Below are 23,583 nucleotides of genomic sequence, written 5' to 3' on the forward strand. Positions count from 1 at the left end.
CATGAACCTGGGACCTGCACACCACCAGAATACAGCAGGTTCCATATGCAACTGACATTCCAACTGCCTTGCGGGGGGGAGTTTGAGGTGTGGAATGGAGTGAAGTCCAATCAGCTTCCATATGCAAAAGACCTTGAAATGCTGGGCGGGACTGCACAAAGCAGCCAGTCAACCCAGCCAGCGTCTTCTGACTGACAGTTCTTCCGGCCAAACACTAAAGGGGCCAAATTTAGAACGTTCAATATAGAACGTTGCTATTCAATTATAATAAGGGAGAGATGTGTGTTAGAAACTTTACTTTTTCTCTTTCAATAAAAACTTGTCCGGTTGAACTTAAGCCTGGTTTATTTGAGAATTCTCTAAGGGAAGAATCCTGGTATACATTGGTGGAGATTCTGAGTTATCCCCTCTCGCTGTGACTCTAATAAAGCTAATTTCCCAGATTAAATAAAAGTCAGCCATTTGGGTAACAAGCTCCCCATCTTAAGCTTTCCCTCCTTCACTCTCCCTGTAAGCCTATACCTGGTAAAACTATGGCTGAATTGCATGGTGCTGGTCACCAGGACAGGTCCACTTGCACAATGGGGAATCTGCATGGACTTGTGAACTCATTTCTCCCTGTATCACCTTCTCCAACTATGAGGAATTTCAGACAGGCAATATATTCTGGAAGAGGAATGGTTCCCACATGGTTTCTGGTCTGTCATTTCAGACAGAACCATTTGAGAACCGGTTCCCTTCCGGAATATATTTGTCATTTCATACACAATCGCTTCTGTCCCGTTTAGGAAATGGAGCTGAAGCATTTTACCTGTCAACTGCTTCTAAGTACTCCTCAGTTTCTTCTCCCGATTCTGATGCGCCTTTTCCCACCGTTTTTCGCCCACACGGGCGATCTCCGGCTTTTTTTGGGGGGGGGGGCGTTTGCTTTATAGCGCTATAGCGCTATAACGGAATAACATTATATCAATCCTATTGGAATGCATGGAGTGTTCTGTTATACTGCTATAGAGCTATAGCGCTCTAAAGTGACCGTTAAAAAAAAAAAAGCCGGAGATCGCCCACATGGGCGAAAAACAGCGCGGGGGGTGGGGGTGGGAAAAAGCGGTGCAGTCTGAAATGGCAAACCGCTTCAGATCCAGCTCTTTACCGGAAGGGGAAAGCCATGTGTGAAATGGCAGCCCTATACCGGTTCACTTCAAAACGGATCATTACCGGCTTGAAACCGGGTGAAACTGGGTAATGTGAAATTCCCCACAGTCTTCTTTCCTTCCTCCTGGTGACTCTCATACCCTCATCCCCCCCCCGCTTCCCTCTCTTCTTCCCACCAACCCACTAATCTACCTAGGGCTGCCAGCTCTGGGTTGGAGATTTTGGGGAGGCTGTGAGTCTGAGGAGGGCAGGGTTTGAAGAGGGGCAGGACCTCAGCAGTGTATAATACCATAGAATCCACCCTCCAAAGCAGCCATTTTCTCCAGGAGAACTGATCTTTGTAGTCTGGAAATCCATTGTAATAGTGGGAGGTTTCCAGGTGCCACCTGAAGGTTGACAACCCTACCTTTTATCTGCCCCCCAATCTTCAGCTATATTGATTTATTTCATTTATACCCCATCATTCTCCTCTCTTCCATTTTATCCTCATAACAACCCTGTGAGGTTAGTTAGACTGAGAATATATAACAGGCCCAAGGTCACCTAGTGAGCTTTCACAGTGAACTGATAATATGAACCTGGGTCTCCCAGACCTGAGTCTGAAACTCTGACCACTACACTCCACTGGCTTGCATGGGATGGTTGCTGTTGAACAGTAGCAAGCAGCTAGTCCTGGGTGAGTCATGCAAGTTGTATAGAATCAAGTTGTCTGGTTGTTGCTGCTAGGCCTAGCCCTGATGTAAGTCCTCCCTTAAAAGCCATAACAGCCTTAGAATGGGGTCTGCTCCTCCCCATACCTTTTACTGACACAAACCATGGTTTGAAGCCGGAAGTACTGTTGTGGTTGCCTAGCAACAGCCATTGAGGATATGCATTTCTTAAAGGTACATGTGCCGTTTCTATTATTTGTTTTTTTAAACCCCTCTCCCCGCTGTATTAACCAGGGGGTATATTTAAAGGCCCTTGCTCCACCCCTTCTCCCACAGGGTTAGGGTGCTCAAGACTATGACAGAAGGGAAGTTTTAAAAGAATAAACTGGGCACCTTCCACTTGGTTGGAAAATTTCCTTAACAGCTGGGACCTTTGGCATGTGGCAAGACAGGCTGGTGGAGAAGAGGGAGTATAACCAAACCAATTGCATGGAAGGACAGGGGAAGGTATGTGGCGAACTGAGATGCCACCAGGGATTGTAACATGGGAGGATCTGGATTGATAGACATATAACATGAATCTTGAGATAAGGCTGCCTTCCTCTGCTAGGCACAGAACCACAGAGAAATATGGTGGAAAAATCCAGACAGGAAGTCCATGGGCTTAATCCAAAGGCTTCATGGTGAAGGCAGTCCAGCACCAACACTCCTGTTGACCCAGCCAGAGAGCAAAACTTTGTTATCTGTACTGGTCATTCCAACAGATCTCAGAATGCCAGTACAATCCCCCTTCACCAGAGTTGCCTTGCAGTTGGTAGAATCTAGATGCAAATATTACAGCAAGCGATTATAGCGAGCTGAGAAGGCTGTACCTAAGTCATTCTCTTCCCAACAAAGAGCAATATGTATTTATTTGTCTAGGCAGAGCATCCCATTTCCACTCTCATTAGCACAGCCTAGAGAATATTATAGCCAATCTAACAGAAATTCAAAAGTTAAGCTTTCCCCGTACAGAATATGACAGATTGCAGGGAGCAACAATGGAGTGATTGAGGGCCTGTACTAATCACACCAATTGATATAAATTACTTTGTCAGCTCCACCATGCAGCTGCCTGTAGGATTTACACCTCATTAAGCTTCCAAGTGCTAAATGAATCAATAGGGCTCAGTGCTACCATTTTTAATTAATTGTTCTAGTAATAGGGCAAAAGGAACAGGGGGGGAAATACCATCAGAACTTTGCTTTCCATAATTCTATACAAGTTGGTAGACACAAATTCCTGTACCAATTAAAACTTCGTTTGTAGATGTGATCCCCGGAGAGTCTCCAGTCGCAGATAGTAAATTGTTACTAATTATTGATATAGCACTGTTTATCACGCAAAGTGCCAGACAATCCTTCCCTCATTAATCCTAACAGTTCTGAAAACTGGCGAGGCTGGGGATGCATAGAAATTGATGTGAACTGATCACCAAGATTGCTAATTTTTTCTTGTAGATATGAGGTAGACAGAAACTTGTAAAAATGAGAAAGTAGAAGGATGTGCATGTATCAGCTGATCTGAACAGGCTGGTAACCATTAATGAATGCTGAGTGATTCTGTCATAAGGGACACAGACAGTGGCATCCAGTGCGGAGTTACTGTTTTCTAAGTCTGATGAAATTGATGAGCTTCAAGGGGTGGAACTTAGCTTAGAATGGCACTGACACACACCTAAGTAGTAAGACTCACATCAAAATGTCAGATTTCTTTTCCTTTCAGCAATGTGCTTTTAACATTTGGAGGTGGCAGCAGTCATGATGGTGGTGGAGAAGCACCTATTGTTACCCAAAGAGGCAGACTCCTATTTGCTTTGGGGAATTAGCTCTAAGGAGACAGAGTGAGAGGGGGTAACTGGGATTCTCCACCTATATTTACAGAGATTTTTCCCTCAAGAGAACTCTCAAAATAAACCAGGCCAATGTTCCACTGGTAAGGTTTTTATTGAAAAGAAATACAAATGAGTGAAACACACACCCTAACACACTTAAAACACATAAGCTAGCTAAGAGGAAATCAGGGAGGAGAGGGGGAAAGCAATTTTGGGGAGGCTATAATTACCAGTCTTGAAGGAAGAGATCCACGGAAGTAGCAAAAAAGATGAACAGCATTCCAGGAAGCGAAACAGAGAAGACCCATACACACACACACACTGGTGTCTAGGTACGGCAGATATAGGGCAAAATCCTGCCTGGGGCAGGCTGACATACTTGCCCCCAAAACAATAACTTGATGGGGGTTTTGGAGGTAGACAATGATAGGTGTAAATGGTGCTTGATGACTCTGTAAGTACCATATGAGAAAAGCTACTGGGTTTGGTGAATAGTGTTAAGTGTTGCTTAATTAGGGTAAATGGGTGAGGGGAAGTGAGGCTGGAGGTTGGTAAAATTAGTCCAATGTGAGGCAATATGTTCTTGGGAGACACATTGTTCCTAAATTATGTATCTCCCTAGGGTGTGGAGTGGGTTGTTAGCTAGCCAACCATTCTTCTCACACTTATAAACTATACGTCCAGACTTGCCTCTGGCTGGCATCCATTTTGTGTCATTTTGGGGCACGCAATGTATTGCATTTATTATATTTGGGATGATATATTATGAAGGGTGTTTATGGTTTTCCAGCTATAAACTGCCCCTCAGTGAGATGTGGAGTCTGACTGCTAACACTATGGGAAAGCATTATGTAATTGCACACGTGCCGTTGCCTTCTTTTCATAACTCAATCTGTTCAAGCTGTTTGGATGCAGTCAGACTGTCCATTCCATTCCATTCAGACTGTGCGTTGAACATTCAGTTCCTCTTATCATACCTGTGAACAGGATCTGAGTCAAACTGGGAGGTGACCAAGTGTGGAAGGGTGGGATATGACATTGGGACCAAAGTTCCCTCTAAGCTGCACTAGGGAGTGCTGGCACACAAAATTTTAGCTGGCAACTCAGAGATTTTAGCCTCAGCCCACCAGTGAACTGAGAAATCTTTTTGAACCTTGGGAGTTTTTTTTTTTCTTCAGGAGAAGCACCAGCAGGTATGCTGCAAATCTGGTGCCTCTACCGAATAAAACATCCCCTCCAGCGCCCCAGATACCCCCAGATTGATTCTCCATTATAACCTATGGGGCCCATTGATTATAATTGTTCACATAGGCTATAATGGAACCAGAAAAATTGATTTTTTTTTGCACACCCCTATTATGCCTTGAGTCACAGGGAAAAGGGGGGTATAAATATTTGTGTAAATAAATAGTTGGGCAGGTTGATAACATTTAAGTAACTTCCTGTTTGTTAGGTTAGGCAGGTTCCACCTCTGTTATACTTGACCTGTAATTTCTTCTTATATATAACTGAGTAGTGGGGTGGCACTTTCCAGCTCTCCCATTGGCTGTGCAATGCGCTCCATCAGCCATTCGCCTGTCAGCCACCACTCCAGATTATTCACGTGCCATTGGCCGGGTGCTGGGTCTGCTCCTCTTCCCCACTCATTCCCCCTTCGGCCACTGTTCCCTGTCAGAATTACTGGCAAACGGCTGTGTCTCCCAACGAAGACACTTCTGCTTGGCTCCTCTGTGGGACTAACTTTTCCCTCAGTGGCTGCTGGTAGAAAGAAAACCCTTTCCAGGCCTTTGTGAGGAACTCAATGGGGCCCATCCTGACTAGGGTTGCCAGCTCCAGGTTGGGAAATTCCTGGATATTCTGGGTCTAAGGAAGCCAGTCTAAGGAAGCCAGAGTTTGGGGAGGGGAGAGGCCTCAGCTGAACAGAATGGCATAGAGCCCACCATCCAAATAAGTTATTTTCTCCGGGGGGGGGGAGAGAGATCTGTTGTCTGGAGTTCAGTTGTGATACCCGGCAATCTTCGGGCTCCACCTGGAGGTTTGCTACCCTAGGCATAGCAGGTAGCGCTTCAGAGCAGGGTCTGGCAGGCAGAGATCAGTTCTCCTATGGCATTATACCCTGCTGAGTCCTTCCCCTCCCCAAATGCTGCCCTCCACAGGATCTGCCCCTCAACTCTCCAGGTATTTTCCTACTCAGAGCTGGCAACCCTACTTTCCCCTCAGTGCCTGTTGCTAGGCAACCAAGCTTGGTTCTGTCAGTGAAAGGCCCTTTCCATGCCTATTTTGGACTTTGGGAGAAAACTCATTGGGGCCAGTCCTGACTAGGGTTGCCAGCCCCAGGTAGGAAAATTCCTGGAGATTTTATGGTAGAGTCTATGATACCTGGCAATCTTCAGTCTCCACCTGGAGGTTGGCTACCCTAGGCATAGCAGTCAGCGCTTCAGAGCATGGTCTGATAGACCCAGGTTCTTGCTGTGGAAGTCGAATGGGTGATTTTGGATCAGTCACAGACTTTCAGCCTAACCTACCCCACAGGGTTGTTGTGCAAGTCAAAAGGGAGGGAGGAGAATGATGTAAGCTGCTTTGGTCCCCAAAACAGAGAAAAACTGTACTTTCCCTCCTGGGGAACCATTGTTGCCAATCTCCAGGTGAGGGCTGGAAATCACTCAGAATTACAACTGCTCTCCAGATGGCAGAGATCAGTTCCCCTGGAGAAAATGACAGCCAATGTGACGTAGCAGTCAGGGCTTCAGAGCATGGTAGAGGCTGCATGTGTATGGGGGGGAGTCAGAAAGCTGAAGAGTGATGGGCAAATAATGGCAAGTTGATGCTTGGCTGGAAAGGAAATAGAGTTGCCAACTCCAAGTTGTGAAATTCCTGGAGACTTGAGGGGTGGAGCCTGGTGGGGTTTGAGGAGGGGTGGGACCTCAGACAGGTACAATGCCATAGACTCCACCCTCCAAACCAGCCATTTCCTCCTGGGGAACCATTGTTGCCAATCTCCAGGTGAGGGGTGGAGATCACTCAAAATTACAACTCCTCTTCAGGTAGCAGAGATCAGTTTCTCTGGAGAAAATGGTGGACTCTGTGTCATTATACCCTGCTGAGGTTGCCACAGCAAATTGACGCTGAGTGCCTAAGGCCAGGGCACCCTCCCAGAACCTCTTTCTAGAGCTTGTTGTGTTTATTTCCACAGTGGGCCTTATTCCTAGTTTGTCATATTTCACTAAAAAAACCCAAAGTAGACTGCAAGAGTCCCCCCCCCCCAAAGTGCTGGTATGTTTTCTAAGGCTCAACACAGGGTGATGGTTTGAGACCAAGTCAACCAATATAGTGGCAAGGGGCAGGTAGATCTGTTCCAGAGGCCTGGTCTACCCCTATAGAGGACAGCATTTCCTGAAATGAAATTTGACTTGATTCTATTTTCTCTTAAAATGTTTAAATTATTCTTAAAATATAGTTTATATATAATTTAAAATAATTTATTCTGAGATTTTTACAAGGTTATGGAAATAATCTTCTAAAAAAACTAATTGACATGATAGTCAAATGTAGACTTGCTCTCAACTTTAATGCTGCTAGCTCTTTTCACTCACAGGTGGAAATTTTGCTCACGACACTGGGGAGCTTAGAGAGAACATTGATTGGGACCCATGGTCCCAATCCAAATCAAGACCTTCTGTGGCTGCTATTCACAAAAAGATGCAATAGAGATCAAGCCACAGATCTTCTGCTGTCTCATCTGGTTCACCCAGGAATCAAAGTCTTACTTGCAGCAGATTGGAAGCTCTGCTCTTTTGATCTGGCAAAGGTAAGGAGGCCAAGTTCTTCCCTCTGACCAATCCAGAGGCTACAGACTGCCTGTCAATCACAGCAGTTTTCACTTTCAGCTTTTAGGTCCAGGGAGTTTGGCTTCAGATCAAAATTTTATTTACAGAAACAGGAGCGCTCATTTACTTGTAACATGCGTATCCTCACACCAAGGACCTTTTCAGCAGCCATTTTCCTAAGGCTTTCTCTTTGCAACTTGTATGCTGTATTCATTCAGTCCAAAATTCCCAGTACTGCACAGGCTGGAGAAAGAGCAAAGGTGTTAGTACAAAAATTCTCCTCCAAAAATTCTAAAATGTTTCATATCACAATAGTTGTACTCAGGGGTCATTTCGTAGAAAAAGAGCTAGGGGAACACATTAGCATAACTCATTAGCATATGCCACACCCCCTGACATCAGGGGCCCAGCGGTGGACCTGCAAGGCCTGCGGGAGTGCGAGGAAGCCCCGCCAAGTCCCTCCCTGGCCCCAGGCAGGCAGGGGTGGGGAGAGGCGGGGAGGAAGCAACTTACCCTCCCTCTTCTCCTGCTTCCTCCTCGTTGAATGAGGGCTGGAAGCGGGGTGGCCGGAAGCAGGGGGCAGGGCTTCGTCATGTGCCCCACCCCCTGCACCTCACCCGGGGGAACTGCGTTCCCCCGCGTCCCCCCCCCGAAATGACCTCTGGTTGTACTAAGTATAAAATTGCTGAAAGCTGAAACTCAAAGACTTTGAGCAACTAGACTGTCTTTGCAGACACTTCTCTTAGGGTGGAACAGAATGGCAGAAAAGCAATGCGTATTTTGTATTCAGACAGCCCAGAGAGAATCAACTGAAGCAGGGATCCCCAAAAGGTTGGTGCCCGCCAACACCTTTCCTGATGCTCCCTAAGTGTTTTTAGAAAGTGGGTGGGGCCAGGTGAGGTCTTTGCCCATCAAGGCTTCTGATTGGCTGTGCAGAGTTTTAGAAACCTTTCTTTGGCAGCAGCTGCCATCGCAGCACAAGGAGCTTCACTGTGTGACTGAAAGTAAGCTACAGCAGCCATGTTGTGGCTGGCTCCGCCTCCTGCAGCAACAATTTCATGCCAGCCATTTTGTGGCTGTGCCCACCATGCTGTGTCAGGATCCCAAAGGTGCCCACAGGTTTGAAAAGGTTGGGGTCCCCTGAACATCTGCAGAGATACAGGAAACCTTCAATAGCCCCACTTCTATTTTCCCCAGGAAAAGCCACTTCTGGAGAAGGATGGCCACGCAAACACACATTTGTAATCTTCATGGGATGCCTATGGTTGCCATTCCCACTTGCCTTTTGTCTCCATCTTGCATGTGCCAGATGTTTGAAAAAGTCTTTTCAAGGAATCGTCTTCTTCCCTTGCTAATAAGATAATAGTTGCAGCTGTCGATCCCCCCCCCCCAACTCAGCTTGCTAGCTTTTGCATATCTTTACAAGGAGAGTCCTAAATTGGGAGGCTTGCTCATGATGTGAGTCATACTGCAAAATAATAGAACCGGGGTTCCTATCAGAACATTTTGAAAATTAATTATGACTCCAGCAGCATCATTATAATAGCTAAAAATATTCAGCAGTGCCTTCATTATTTCAGCTGCCCAAAATGTGGGAGGGGGGGTCCTTTGACCCATGCACTCACAGTCTGTTATTCTTTCTTCTTCCTGTTTCTGGTGATCAACGCTTGAGATATATCATGTCCTTTGAATGTTTCATCATGACCTGGGGACTCAACTGTGCTTGCTATCATTCAGCTTCTTCCTGGATTTACAACAGGTTATAAAATGTCAGCTTGTGCTATTGGTGTATGCTTCAGACAATACATTTGCCAAGACTTTAAGTACCTGAAGCAAAATACTGGTATGAATCAGCCTTAGAGTGGTTGATAAGCTTGCCACACAAAAGATCTTTTTACACTGAGGTTTTCCCACGGCTTGGGTGCCAAACTGCAGTAGTTTTGCTCTAAACTTCCTCAGAGCTTCATTTCCCATTTGTAGTCTTTTCATGGTTTTGTTCTAGTTCATTTGCACCCCAGTTTTCTCCCCAATGGGGATCCAAAGTAGTTTACAACATTCCCCCCTCTCCATTTTACCCTCACAGCAACCCTATGAGCAGGGCTTTCTTTGTAGAAAAAGCCCAGCAGGAACTCATTAGCATAATAGGCCACACCCAACAGCAGAAACTCATTAGCATATTAGGCCACACCTCATGCCTTCCCTTGGCTTGCCTGGGCTCCCTGCAGCCACAGAGCGCCTGGGCAATCCCCCCTTGAAGGGAAGGCAGTTTAAACTGTCTTCCCTTGGCTTGCCTGGGCACCCCGCGGCTGCGGGGAGCCTGGACAAGCCGGCCTTTGGACAGGCTGAGGAAGGTACGGGGAAACATTTAAATGCCTCCCCGATCCTTCCAGGGCCCCCCTGGCCCGCCCGCCTTGGAGTTGCCGGGGGGGGGGAAGGTCGCTCTCCAGGCCTTCCCTCTGTAGCCGTGCGCGCAGAGGTTTGGGCTGTAGTGGGCGTGGCCAACTCTGAAGCCAGCCGGAACTCCGTTCCTGTGCGTTCCTGCCCAAAAATAGCCCTGCCTATGAGGTAGGTTAGGCTGAGAGAGTGTAATATTTGTGGTCTTTTTGTGGCTGATTGTCATATTTTCAGGCCGTCTCAAATTGGATCAAAGGTAGTTTGAGCAAGCAGGGAAAAACAACAAAGAAGCCACAGAAATACAACAAACGGAAATGTTGTGAGGAAGCTTGGAGGGGGGGAAATGGTGGATCAGCACCCAAACCATGGGGAAAACCTCCATGTAAAAACACCCATATTCACCTCAACTGGATGCCAGGAGAAGGAGACCTTGTTTGCAAGCATTTTTGTCACAGCTATACTCTGTTATTTTAGATATGCATGAAAAAACATTCACACACACTCATAGAATCAGAGTTGGAAGGGAACTCCAGGGTCATCTAGTTCAACCCCCTGCACAATGCAGGAAATACATAAATACCTTCACACCCCCAGTCACCGCTGTTCCGTGCCCAGAAGATGACAAAAACCCTTCCAAGATCTCCAGCCAAACTGGCTTGGAGAAAAATTGCTTCCTGACCCCAAAGTGGTGATCAGCATTTCCCTGGGCATGTAAGAAAGGGTCATGAGAACTAAGCACTGAGGCAACCCTTCCTGCCCTCCCTTTCATGATCTGCCTAAGTTCACAGAATCAGCATTGCTGTCAGACGGCCATCTAGCCTCTGTTGAAAACCTCCAAAGAAGGAGAGCCCACTACCTCCCAAGGAAGCCTGTACCACTGAGGAACCGCTGTAACTGTCAGGAAATCCTTCCTAACGTTTAGCCAAAAACTGATTTAATTTCAACACGTTGGTTCTGGTCCTACTTTCTGGGGCAACAGAAAACAACTCCATACCATCCTCTTTATGACAGCCCTTCAAGTACTTGAAGATGGTTATCATATCAGCTCTCAGTCGTCTCTTCTGCAGGCTAAACATACCCAACTCCTTCAACCTTTCCACATAGGACTTGGTCTCCAGACCCCTCACTAAATAACACACTTTCAAACCACTTTCGATCTACTTTCAAACTGTATTTTATTGTGTGAAAGGGCAATCCACTTACAAACAATTGCTGAAATGCATGAATGCATGAATGGCCCTTAATTTAATTCCGGGGGTGGTCTTGAATCAACACAATATTCTGGAAATAGAGCATATTATAAATCAGAGCAGATTTTACCTGTCTATGCAAACTCTATGTACATGCAGGGAGCTATAGATCTTCTCTAGCCAATTAACTTTTCTACATCAGTTTGTAATACTGGTTGTTTGCAACCCTTGTTTGCAACCGTTATTTCAGTCACTCTGTCTACACCTGTACAAGGAAGGCCATTACCCCCAACTCAGAGATACAGTGCCTTGCCTATGACCCTTTTTAAAAATTATTTTTTATTGATAGTTTAAATATACATTAGTATTGTTTCATTGTTCCATTTTGGGTATTTTTAACATTTTCTCCCTAGTCCCTCCCCCCTCAGTCTAATATTCCTCTTTCAGCCAGGAGCACAGAGCCTCTAGCTTCCACTGAACGTCTTCTTTCTGTTCCTCTTTTATCCAGTTCAGGTAGAGAGACCATTTTTCCTTGATCCACGATGTTCTATCCTCCCATGGCAGATCCTGGCTAATTGTAGGCATTATATCTGACTGAACAAATTCAAACAAATAATTATGCCAGGTTCTTTCTGTCCATTTACTTTTATCTTTCCACCCTATTGCTATCACTGCTTTACCGGCTAGTATCATTGCTTTCAATAAGTCTTGGTTCTTTTTCTCTATTGTCTCATTACCTAGAGTACTCATCATCATCAGTTCAAAATCTATATTCAACTTTACCTAAAAAGGCTCATTTATTACTTTTAGTATTTTTTCCATAGTTTTTTAGCCTCGGGGCATTCCCACCACATGTGGGAGTACCATCCTTTCACACTTTTACAATGCCAACAGTTTGGACTTAGTCCTGAGAACATGTTAGCTAAGGTGGCTGGAGTTCTGTACCATTTGGTATAGAATTTTAGTTCCATTTCCCTAAACTTATGTATTTTTATCCCCTTGATTCCTTCCATTAGATTTTTTGCTTTTTGTTCTGTTATTAGAGTTTCTGTACTCCATTTCCCTTGGAGGTAGCCTATTATTCCTTCTTTATCTGATGCCATTTTTTGTATATTACTCCTGCTATTCCTCTTTTAGTTTTTTTCATTAATTTATATATCTCTTCTATTGGTTCTTCTATATCCATATTGCTTTCAATTATCTTTTTAATTTTTATATATAAGCCTGCCACTTTTAACCAGTATTTTGCGCCTACTTCCTCTTCTAGGACTTGAAGTGGTTTTAAAGTGTTCGCAGACAAGTCCTGTATTCTGCTGTATCCTTTCTGTCTGAGTAATTCCCACCATCTGTAATCTATGCCTTCCTCTTCTAAAGTTTCTAGTGGTGCCCATCTAGATGTTCGTTTTAGCCATTTTGACTGCCTCCAGACTATTAATGTGCTTTCCCTAGGACCTATATTCAATTTAAGATCTTTAGCCTGTTTATTTGTGAAAATGCCAAATCTTCCTACTCCTTTATTTACTTCGTTTTCAAACCTAACCCATTTCTGATTTCCTTCTTCTTCTATTTCTAATAATGCTTTTAGCTGAAAGGCTTCGTAATAACTTCTTATGTCTGGTACTCCCCATCCTAGTTTTGAATTATGATAATATACTAACTTTTTTGCCATTCTAAATTTCTTGCCATCAAAAATTCATTCACTTATTTTTGTGTTCCAATTGTCCATTTTTTGTTTGTTAATTGTTAATGGCATTGTTTGAAATAAATATAGTAGTCTTGGTATCCAAAACATTTTAACACATTTTAAAAATACTCTAGCTGTTATGCTCAGGGTTTTCCTCTTCCATCCCTTCATATTTCTTGTTATCTTCTCCCATACCTTTTTGTAGTTTTTTCCCACTATCTTGTTAATGTTTTTATAAATTTCTATTCCCAAGTATTTAAATTTCTTAGCTCCCATTCCTATTTTGGTTAATTTATTAATTTCCTTCCTTTCCTCCAAATTCACATTGTAATATGTTATTTCTGATTTCCCTATATTTATTCTTAATCCTGATAACGCTTCAAAATCTTCTAATATGACTTTCATTTCTTTAATTCCCTCTTTAGGGTTGGACATAATTATAATTATGTCATCTGCAAATAGGTTGATTTTCATTCTCCTCTTTACCCATCCTGCATCCTTCTATTCTGCCTGAATTTCTAATTCTTTTGGCCAGTTGTTCCATTGCCATTATAAATAAAGCTGGTGAGAGTGGGCATCCTTGTCTTACTCCCCTTGAAATTGAAAATTCTCCAGTATGTTCATTATTCACCCTAACTACCGCTGTGCCTTCTCTATAAATCTCCTAAATTGTTTTTATAAATGATTGGCCTATCCCATATTTTGACATTATGGACCACAGAAATTCATGGGACAATGTATCAAATGCATTATATACATCCAATTTAAGTAATCCTATTTTCTTAGACTGATGGTGGCATAATACATTTAGTATATTTCTTATAGGATGTGCTATACTTCTACCTTTCACAAATCCATACTGATCTTCTTTTATTATAAGAGGGATTACAGTTTTAATTCTGTTTGCCATTATTTTAGCAAAAATCTTGTAATCCTGATTTAATAGACTTATTGGTCTATATGAACCCACTTCTTGAGGGTCTTTCTGGGGTTTCAATATTAGAGTTATTTCCGCTATTCTCAAGGTATTAGGGGCCCTTCCTCCATTTAGTATGGTGTTGAGCACTGTCTGTAGTTCCGGGATTAATATTCCTTTCATTTCCTTATAAAATTCTGCTGTAAATCCATCTAAACCCGGGGACTTGCCAGTTTTTCAAACCCTTTATTACCTCATCTATTTCTTGAACTGTGATTTCTTTCTCTAAATTTTCCTTTTCCGAATCTTTTAGCCTTATTCCTATTTGCTCCTCAAATTCAACTGTTTCTTTTTTCCCATATAAAGTTTTATAGAAGTCTAGAAAGGCTTCTCTAATCTCTTTTTGGTTCTGTGTTGTATTTGTGTTTGTTCTAATACTTTTCACCTTTTGCTTATCTTTTCTACCCTTCAAATAATTTGCCAATCTCCTAGTTGAGTTTATTGTAGTCCTCTAAAATTTGTTCCTTACCATGGTTTGTTTTTTCCAAAGCCCCATGGAATCAAGAAAGTCTAATTGCCTCTTAAGTTCTTTAATTAAATTGTGCCTATTATGGCAAAATTTCTTCGCTTGATTTCTTTGTAACATTTCCAATTCTTGAATTTTTTCACTCCTATTAGAGAACCATTCTTTTTAAATTTCTTTTTCCTTCATTATACATTGCCCCCTAATTACTGCTTTGGCTGCATCCCAGAGAATATCTGTGGCCACTGTTCCTCTATTTTCCTGAAAATATAGTTTTAACTGATTTTCCATGAATTGTCTTTTCGTTTAGCCATAATCATGTTATTATATCTCCATAATCTTTTAGTCTGTTCACATTTTATATTTCTATGCTTACTGGGGTATGATCTGAAATCCATATTGGATGGGTTGTTATTCTTTTCAACTCCCAATTATTTGATCTTTTGAAAATTATATAATCCAAACATGAAGCAGTTTTGTGTCTACTAGAAAAATGAGTTGGCTGGGGATTCAAACTTAAAGCTTCATATGCTTCTATCTAGTTCCATTTTCCCCACCTGATGATTTTATCTTTAGTGACGTCAATGTTAAAATCTCCTGCTATAATCACTTCTCCCTCAGAGAATCTCTGTGTCTTTTTAATACCTTAATCAGAAAAATTTTCTGTCCTTCGTTTGGGGCATAGATATTTATTAATGTTATCAATCTATTTTGAAATGTGCATTTAACCAAAAGGTATCGTCCTTCTCCATCTCTTAATACATCTACTAATTTGATATCATTGGTGATTCAGCTGCAGGGCTATCTGGATGACGCTTTTGTCCTTGACCCATTCCAGTCTGGTTTTCGCCCAGGATATGGGACGGAGACAGCACTAGTTGCCCTAACTGATGACCTCCGTAGGCATCTGGATCGAGGCGATGTGGCGGTGCTGCTGTTGTTAGATCTGTCAGCCGCATTTGATACAGTCAACCATCAGCTGCTGTCCCGCCACCTCGCCGACATGGGGATCCAGGGGCTCGCCCGTCAATGGCTTGCCTCGTTTCTCCAACATTGGGGACAGAGGGTAGTGCTAGGGGAACAGCAGTCCCAGAGGCACTCACTGGAATGTGGGGTGTCTCAGGGGGCGGTGCTTTCCCCAATGCTGTTTAACATATATATGTGCCCCCTTGCCCAGATTGCCTGGAGGTATAGGCTAGGGTGTCATCAATATGCAGATGACACCCAGCTCTATTTGATGTGGGTGGCCAGTCGGACTCCAACCCAGATCTGCACCGGGCTTTACAGGCCATGGCTGGGTGGCTCAGATGGAGCAGGCTGAAATTAAACCCAGCAAAGACAGAGGTCCTGTGCTTGAGTCGGGCCGGATCAGGGTTAGGGCTCCCGCTTCCGACCTTCGATGGGTTGCCTTTGGTGCCAGCTTTGGAGGTTAGGAGTTTGGGAGTGCTCCTGGACCCCTCCTTAACAATGGAGGCCCAGGTGGCAGCCACTGCCAAATCGGTCTTTTATCATCTTTGGCTGGTATGGCAGTTGGTTCCTTTCCTCAACCGTAATGACTTGGCCACAGTGATCCATGCGACGGTCACCTCGAGGTTAGACTAATGTAACGCTCTCTACATGGGGCTGTCTCTGTCGCAAATCGGAAACTACAGCTGGTGCAGAATGCTGCGGCCAGGCTGTTGGTGGGCGTCCCTAGGTGGGAGCACACCCGACCTGTACTGAAAGCGCTGCACTGGCTACCTATAGCATACTGGATTCACTTCAAAGTGCTGGTGCTTACCTTTAAAGCCCTACATGGCCAGGGTCCGACATACCTGAGGGATTGCATTTCCCCACATATTCCCCAAAGAGCACTTCAGTCAGGGTCACAACACTGGCTGGTGACCCTGGGCCCCAAGGAGGCCAGGCATGCGGCAATGAGGGCCAGGTCCTTTTCAGTGGCGGCTCTTATCTGGTGGGAGATCAGGGCCCTGGGGGACCTCGTGCAGTTCCACAGAGCCTGTAAGACAGAGCTCTTCTGCCAGGCCTTCGAGTAGGAGTCGCCACTGGCACTACCACCACAGCTCCAGCATAAGTGCGATACCGCCGGAGGGCCAGGTAACATCCATCTACGGCCCTAGTCCTTCCTTCTGCTGGCAGGAGGTAGAGGAGTTTTATCTTGTATCTGATAATATTGAAGTTTACCTGTTTTATCTAATTTATATATTATATGCACTGTTGTGCCGTCTGTAAGCTGCCCTGAGCCGGTTTGCGGGGAGGGCGGGGTATAAATACAATTAAATAAATAAATAAATAATTCTTTCTGTGTACCAGAATTGCCACCCCTCTTGCTTTGGCAGTACTTCTTGCTTCAGCCAATACTTCCCACCCTGGATCATTGAATAATGGTTTGTTATCCTTTTTTGCTTTATGCGTTTCCTGCAAACACATAATATCTATATCCTGTAGCCTTGTGAATCTAGCAAGCCTATACCTATTAAGATCAGAACCTAGACCACTGACGTTCAGTGTCAGCATCTTCCGCATCCTAACCATATTCTTTTACACTGAAATTTCCCTGTTTTCCTGGCTGAGCATTTACTTTTGTTGTTCTTCCCTCCCTACCTCCCTACATTCCCCATCCATCTTCTCCTCCGCCCCTTCCCTCCTGTCCCTGGTATAGAGCTTGAAGCTGGGGAGGATAACTCATCCCCTCTCTATACCTTTGGATGTGCACATCCCCCCCCCCTTCATATTTAGTTATATCCTTTAATTATGACCTCTTATCTTCTGGATACTTCCCTTTTCTTATCTGTGTCTATGACAGCGTTCTTGGCTGTTTGTCCTGGTGTGTGGCAGTTTCTTCTCCTTGTTCTTCCAATGTTGTAGTCTCCTCCATCATCATTCAAGATTCTGTATTCCTTGGGTCAATTCCTAGTTTCTCTAGAAGTTTCACTGCTTCTGCTGGGTTTCTTGAAATTAGTCTCTTCCTATTTGTTGTTGCAGTTTCTCCCTCACAAATTTAATTATCACAGGGCGTGGTTCCCCTCCGTTCCTTTTGCCCAGCAACCTATGTGCATGTTCTACCTGTTCCTCATTTAATTTTATTCCTTGCTCTGATAAACATTCCATTATGCATTTTTCTAATTGCTTTGAGTCTATGTCCTCTGAGATGCCATATATGATTAAATTAGCTCTCCGACTTCTGTCTGAAAGTTCTGCATTGAGCTGCTTCAGCTGGCTAATTTGCTCCCTGTTTTCCCTCGCTGTTTTATCTGCTTGGGTAGCCAGTTCCTTGATCCCCTTTATTTCCATACTCATTTGGTTAACCTCCTGTTTTACTTCTGTGGTTGCCATCCTTATCTTCTCTTGTGATTCTAACATTAGGCTTTGGAATTGAGCCATCTGTTCGGATAACGCTTTGACTGTAGTCGCCATTTTAAACGATCCCTGCTATTGTTACCGTCTTATTTTGAAAGTCCAGTAAATGTTTTCTTGCTGTAGACAGCTGTCGAGTTTTCAGGTCAAACTGTTCTCTATTGCCTTGGACACTCTCCAGCTTGTTTTTCCGCACTTTAGTGAAGATATTTACATTCCTTTTAGGTAATAATTCTTTCACCTCTCGGAGGGGGAAGGTGAAGGCTTCTTACTCCTTAGAGCATGCGCACAAAACCCCGGCATCTTCTCCACCCTAATGTGAGAGCTGGGTAGAGGCTCATGTCTCATCTCATGCTAAACTTTGGAAGTACTCCAAATCAGTAAATAGTCTCACTATATCTGAGTGCCTATGACACTTATCCTGGCACCAGAGAAAAGAATCTGCCCCTCTGAGTCGGAGTCTGGAGATAGGGTTGCTCGCTCCAGGTTGTAAAGTTTCTGGAGATTTGAGGATGGATCCTGGGGAGGAGAGGGACCTCCTCAGTGGGGTACAATGCCCATAGAGTTCACTCTCCAAAGCATCCCTTTTCTCCAGGGGAATGGATCTTTGTAGTCTGGAGATGAGCTGTAATTCCAGGAGATCTCCAGGCCCCACCTGGAGGCTGGCATCCCTACACGTACCCTGCAATATGAAGACAACTGTGTGCTTGTTGTGAGGCTTAGAAATGTATGTGAAGCACTGTGAATATTTAAAGAAAGCTGTGGGCATTGATAATGATGATAATGAAAAAGAAAAGCTGGATTGGCATATTGGCGATAGTCCTGGATTGGAGAGAATCAGGTTGAAATCCCCCCTCAGTCTTGAAGCTCATTGTGAGACCTTAGGCCAGTCACATGTTCTCTCAGTCTAACGTACCTCACAGGGTTGCAATGAAGATAAAATGAAGGGGGGGGGGAGCCATGTACCCAAGCTCCAAGACGGAAGGGCGGGCTGGATAAAAATTAGAGACTTAGAAACTGTTTCCCCACACCATGTATCCTCTCCCCCAATAACTTCTTGGACACTTTCCTGCTTATCCTGGAATCACACCCAAGTGTGAGAGAATGGCATGTTGGCACATTGTTGGAAGTTTACAATAAATGAGTAAGATATCAGCACCACTGAAGTAAATGAGGTTTTTCTTTTTAAAAATTGTTGTTCTTAAAACAAAATTAGATGGTGCTTATTCCTATATGAGCTATCATTGCTTTCTGGGTTAAATCCATGCACATGCCTTTGCTAAATACAACGAAGTTTAAGCAGTATTGATTCCCTGTGGTAAATGTGGGATTTAGAACAATTTCCACAGAGAGTAATAATACTCGCAACAGAAAACCCGCCAGACCCTTTTATAAACTCTAATTGCTGAGGCGTTTTCAATAACAGAGTTCCGCATGGCAAGATGAGCAAGGAACCAGACACACTGAGGAGCATGAAAACTATGTTCTTATGTGGAAAGTCACTTCACACCTCACTTGCAGCTTCTGCCAACCACTTCAGATGTGAAGTATAATGTTTTCTCTGGCGAGAGGATGCCATTAGCACAATAAGCAGTTAGCACCGCCGAGACTGTGAACTCAGCAGCACTGAGGGAAATCACCTCACAGTGGAAGCTCCATAGGTTTCTGTTTTCATGCCACTTGGAGGAGTAATTTCAATTGATTCAAACACGTATGCACATAAACTATCACTGCTTTGAAAACAATCTCAGAACAATTTCTTAATGATAGCAGATGCATGCACACCAAGTTAGGACTTTGAAGTACATACGCAGAGACATTCTTGGTGGCTGTTCTTTTTTCTGGAACTCCATTGCAGCCTCAACTTAAGCACTTTTTCAAAAGTAAAAGGGGGGGACTTTGGGTTGGCTTTCTAAGAGGTGGGTTCTTTGAATGTCGGGAGATTTTAATCTGTTTCAGTGTATTTTATATTTCAAATGTTTTAAAAGGTCTAAAAGTTTCCTTGTTTCCTTGCTTTAGGTGCTTGTTTTAAATACTGTGACCTTGGGTTGGATTACTAGAAATTTAACTAAACCAAAAAAATAATAATTAAAAAGTGCTCCACCTGCCCATAGAATCACGTGCGGTTTCTTAAACAGCTTGCCAGTGCACCAATCTCTGCTCGGTTACATTTTCAGACTCCTACCACATATACACTGATTGCATGTGTGAACCAGACCAGAAGTGCTTAACAATGTGTGACACAAGCTGGGTGCTCACAAAGAATCACAGGAGGCAGATCACACACCCCTCCAAAAAAAAACTAAGTACTGACAAACATCACAGTTGACCAGGGCACCTGTATTTCAACTGTTGAGTGCAGTTGCCCTGAACTTAAGCAGCTACACTGCTGATGGCGGGAAACATGAACACACTCACAAAGTTGCTTTATACTGAATCAGAAATGTGGTCCATCAAAGTCAGTTTTGTCTACTCAGACTGGCATCAACTCTCCAGGATCTCAGACTGAGATCTTTCATATCACCTCCTGCCTTATCTCTTAAACTGGAGATGCCAGGACTGAAGGTGGGACCTTCTGCAGATGCTCTACTACTGAGCCACAACCCCTCTCTTCCCGGTGGTATCTGGGAGATTTTGGAGAAGGGGCAGAGAACACCTCAACACATGCACACTGATCTTCATTTCCTCAGTTCTTATGGCTACAAGCACATCTCCCTTTGCAGATTAGAGAATGTAAGAGACTAATTAGGATAAAATGAAACAATGTTTTTCTCTTATCTTAATTGATTCCCCCACCAGGTCTATTTCATTTCAATGTGGCTGTGTGTTCTGTGCCATCAAGCTGCTTCCGACTTATGACGACCCTATGAATTAATGACCTCCAAGATGTCCTGTTGTTAACAGTCCAGCTCTTGCAAACTTGAGGGCTGTGGTTTCCTCAGTCCACTAAAATAATAGTGCAGGATGCACCTGTATATATTTATTACTTATTTTTGAGATCTCATGTAAGCCAGTTTGGTGTAGCGGTTAGGAACGCGGATACTAATCTGGGAGAACCGGGTTTGATTCCCCACTCCTCTACATGCAGCTGCTGGTGTGACCTTTGGTCAGTTACAAGTTCTTTCAGAGCTGTTCTCTCAGAGCAGTTCTCAAAAGAGCTCTCTCAGCCCCATCTACCTCACAGGGTGTCTGTTGTGGGGAAGGGAAAGGCAGAAGAAGAAGAAGAGATTGGATTTATACCCCCCCCCCTTCACTACCCAAAGGAGTCTCAGAGATGCTTACAATCTCTTTTTGTAAGCTGCTTTGAGACTCCTTCGGGTAGTGAAGGGTGGAGTATAAATCCAACCTCCTCCTCCTCCTTATGGAAGACTTGCAACAACCAGTGTTTGGGCTGCAGAACTTTTATGGCTAATCAACATGTCAATGATTTATCAGTGATATTAAGGTGTATATTTTTCAGATATGCAAATAACCGGCTTTATTATGCCAGCTCTTTTGCTCTGGATTTTTATATCATCTCACTCTATAATTGTAAAAGGTTGCTGATCCCTGTGTGTAAGTTTGCCATACAATAAATAAATAAATAGATCCCTGAGTTAGACAAGCCATCTCTACCCTCAGTTTCCCTCTGCAGGCCAATCTCCCTATTCCTTCCCTCTTCATTTAAAAGGTACTCAGCTGCCTTCGTCATTCCATGGCTACTGGAGGCAATCCCTCTGTGAGAGTTTTATTTTCAAAAAAATTACAGAACTTTTTTCTGCATACATTGGGAACAGATGCACAAGCTCAGCTTTGGTAATAGGTGGCCCCATTTTCTGCCCTATTGCTAGCTGCTTGACGATCAACTTCATGATAAGCAGGGATATGTATTAGGCCCTGCTAGAGAGTGTATTACACCTACTTAACGGGGATGCACCATGTTAGCACCTTCTTTTCATTCATTGTGCTTTAAGCTGCAGTTTAGGTTGTCAGTTTGTGGAAGCACAGTATCCTGAGGACACTGTTCTGTCCAAGAGCAGTGGTTGAGATATTCACCTTTTGTGCACTGCCCATGGTGTAGTGATATAGCTGAGAACTTTCCTAATGCATCAGCACCTACATCCTTTATTTAATACAAGTTCTCTTAACCCTTGAATACTTCATTTATCTGGTATAACTACAGCACCCTAGATCTTCAGTCTCTAATGCTGTTTAGAATACCATAATGTACCTCTAAGTATGCATTACACCTTGGATTAGAGATAGGAACAGGAAAGAGGGAGGGATAAGAACTTGGGCAGAGTTGACCGAAACTGATGGGAGGGGCTTATTTATTTGAGAAGTATTTCAACTTCACCTTTCCTAGAAAACTTAGGAAGCTCAAAACATATGTGCTACCGATATGTAAGACATTAAAAAATACAACTGCCATGGAACAGCACAAATACAAATTGATTTCTGCTACCAGTCAAACACAATTGCCATTGATTAGACAGTCTGACTATTTAGTTGGAGGGCCCCCTCCCCATTATGGACTAATATTAACCCAGTGGTAGCAACAACGCTTCGAGCCAAACTACACTTTACAAAGAAACAAAGGCATTCAACTTGTTGTAGTTACTTCTGCTATGGAAAAAGCAGCTCCAGGAGAGGACGTTTTCACCAAACTGGAGTGGGGTCCTTAACCTTTTCTAGATCAGCTGCTTTTCTGCTACAAGCCCCCTCCTTTCTCCAGCCAACTTTCTCTCATGGCATTCCATATCCATCTACGAGGATACACATGTGGTTACACATCTGGAACCTCTGCAAAAAGAGGAGGAAGCAGGGGAGTTGTAGCAAGCCACTGGCCAGGAAAGAGTTAAGTATCCTTAAAAAAAATTTTTCTTTCGCCCAAAGGGGGGGGGGGGGGGGTAACCACCGGGCTTTCCAGGCCAACTAACGAACCAAGGCCATAAAATAAAAATAAAAAATAGTCCAAAACAATCATACCAGGACCTCCAGGTTGCTTTTCTGCTCCCCTCCAAGCCTTCTGTTATGCCTGGGTAATTTAAAGTAGGAAGCCTCAATATGTTGTAATTAAGCACAAAGAGGGAACACTGACATTTGTGCTTTCTGTCAGCACCTGGCACAGGGACTCCCATGCCAGAGGCACCTGTGTTAGATGATCTTTTCTCCCTCCCTCCTGTAACCCCCCCCCCAGCCTGGCCTCAGCTCCCACCCCCTTCCAGCTCCACAGGAACAGATGGAACAATCATTGCACTCATTCCACAGTTAGCCCCCCTGCTGCTGCTGTAAGCCTTCTGCAGTTGTAATACACATAATTAGGCAAGTCAATGGCCAGCGCGGCAGATTAGAGCAGGCGGAGTTACACCCAGCCAAACATGGGCTCCAGTTTATCTACTGTAGTGAATGGGGCATTTCTCTCAAATCACTCCAAAAGCGCAGACAGGAGGCAGAAACTAATTACACCACTGGTGGGGGGGGGGGGGGGGGGGCTTCTCAAGCTATGGCCACTGCCAAGAAATATTTAGGAGTGGAATTTATGGCATTAGTTCCTAGCTTGCTCACAGGTGATTTATACTTACAAGTCCCATTAACATTTATGACTCACTCACTGGAACCATCTTTGCCATTCATGAGTAATTGGATGGCACATTGTTCTTCCATCTTATTCCTCGTTTCAGACTAACTAAACACATTCCTGTGGCAACATCAGCTCTTACGGCTTGGAATTTGTTCACACCCGGTAACTGCAATACTGAGTTCCTGGTCTGCTTGTGGGAAACTGCCACCGTGCCACAGACAGAGCTTGTCTAACACCCAATGTCCCGTCAAAACAAAATGCTTTCCAGTGCAGACCATTCAAAGTCAGTTGCAAGTTAACTAGGTACAAATTACAGAGTCCCCTGTGATTAGGCTATATCAAGGTTCCTCGTAAGGGGCTTACGGTGGATACCTGAGACTATTTCAAGTCAGGAACATGGTATGCATGCAGAAGTTGGTGGGTGGAGGCTGACAAGACTGAAGTCTTCTGTCC

This window comes from Gekko japonicus, unplaced genomic scaffold, assembly GCF_001447785.1.
Source record: "Gekko japonicus isolate JY-2015 unplaced genomic scaffold, Gekko_japonicus_V1.1 scaffold852, whole genome shotgun sequence".
Classification (NCBI taxonomy): Eukaryota; Metazoa; Chordata; class Lepidosauria; order Squamata; family Gekkonidae; genus Gekko; species Gekko japonicus.